Genomic DNA, 1,773 nt, shown 5'->3' on the forward strand with positions numbered 1-1,773 from the left:
CCGCATGCTTCCAGATGAACTCTGCAGTTGTTAGAAAATGAACCAAGAAAAAATCCTGACGAGCCTCTTGCTTTCTTCTAAATTGCAAACACAACCCAAAGGGTGCAACGCATACGGCAGTTGACTCCTCTTCTGATGAGCAGCTGCATAAAAGGAGTATCCTCGGAACAGCCCAAAAGAGACATCGGGAAAGCTGGAAACGCTTCTGACTGTTTCATGTCTTGGCACAAGGCAGAAATATCCCAGCCCTGGTGTCTCAAATAGGGAAGTTAAATCAATAGTTAGACTTTGTTATAAACAGACTCACTTTCTGAGATAAAGAGCCAGTTAGGAAGGTGCCTAAACATGGAATTAGGGACTTAAGTTTGGGCATCGATACTTTATGTTTGAGAAGGCATACCAAGTATCTTCTCTTTTATGAAGTAATCTCAGCCATCATAGGAAGAGACTAAAATGGAGCAGAGACGAGTCTGTATTTCCTTATACATCTCCCAACTTTGACATGGTAAGAAGCAGGCAGCATTTGCAGATCTCAGCTAAGCGTCAATGTGTAACTCTGCATATGATAGTAATTGAGGGTCCCAATCCCTCAAGTACTCTGCTCTACGAATGAGCACAAAGCTGCWGGAGTTCTCAGCTTCTGGCATCTGTTCCCACTTCCATAGAAATCAGATGGGCAAAATTAAGTTTTGAGGGGAAAAAAAAATCACAGACATGTAAAAAACATTCCCTGACCTTATTAAAGTCCACATGATCTCTATTTATACAGAAAATGGATCAGAAAGCCAGCAGCTGAAAGGAGGAACTCTCATTTGTAGATTTTGTCTGAGGGCTGCCAAAACCAGCAGGGAAAAGGCTCCTAAGGGGCAAAAATTTCAAAAGCCATTAAGTGACTTAGAAGCCTCAGTCTCCCTGACTTTTTATCACCTAYATCTCCCAAATTTGCACCCCAAATCTGGAAATTACTCTAGAAGAATAACTTTTCATTCACAGTTATGAAATGAGGATCTAAAGTTTTAATAGATGTCCTCAGGACTTGGGGAGGAAATGTCAGTTAGGTGTCTACTCCTCAGTGAAAGCCAGTGAGGTTCATTTACTTGTTACTTCTACTTAAAAAAAAAGCCCCTTAGGACCATTCATTTTAATTAAAGAAAAATTATAAGAAGAAAAATGCTTCATATAGGCAGCCATAGCTTATAAACTTCATTGGGAATTGTAGTAACTAAAATTTGAATCTCACACTTCCCTTGGGAAAGTTATTAGAGTGGGCTCCAAAGCTGCCTATGTCTACCTATAGCTTTCAATATGTTTAGGACTGCACTCTCATTGCAGATTTTGTTATTTGCTCTTGCTAGRATGGCTTCCATTCAGAAAAATCAACATTTGCCAACTCATACCACACAATTACCATAGTTATTTCCTATTGTAAGCTTAGGGAGAAACTGTGGTATCCCAGATACCACGGTGTGGTAAATATTGAAAAGTAGTGGCCTTTCTATAATGGCCATTTTCATCTAATCCAATCCATTTCAAATGCTTTCAGATAACAAGACAATAAGACAGAGTCTGTTTCTCAGCGGTTAGATTTAAACCATCCTCTTACTCTGTCCTATGATCCCACTTTTGACAAAAATATTGGATAACTTCCTTCTTGATAGCTTTAGACAGTAAAAACGGACTACAGTTATCTGGAGAGGAGTGTATCTATCTACTGAAAAAATGAAGCAAGTTAATTTGGATAGAAACAGAATGTGCCAGCAATAACTTCTATTT

Source organism: Nothoprocta perdicaria, unplaced genomic scaffold, assembly GCF_003342845.1.
Source record: "Nothoprocta perdicaria isolate Ctin4 unplaced genomic scaffold, notPer1 scaffold_279, whole genome shotgun sequence".
NCBI lineage: Eukaryota > Metazoa > Chordata > Aves > Tinamiformes > Tinamidae > Nothoprocta > Nothoprocta perdicaria.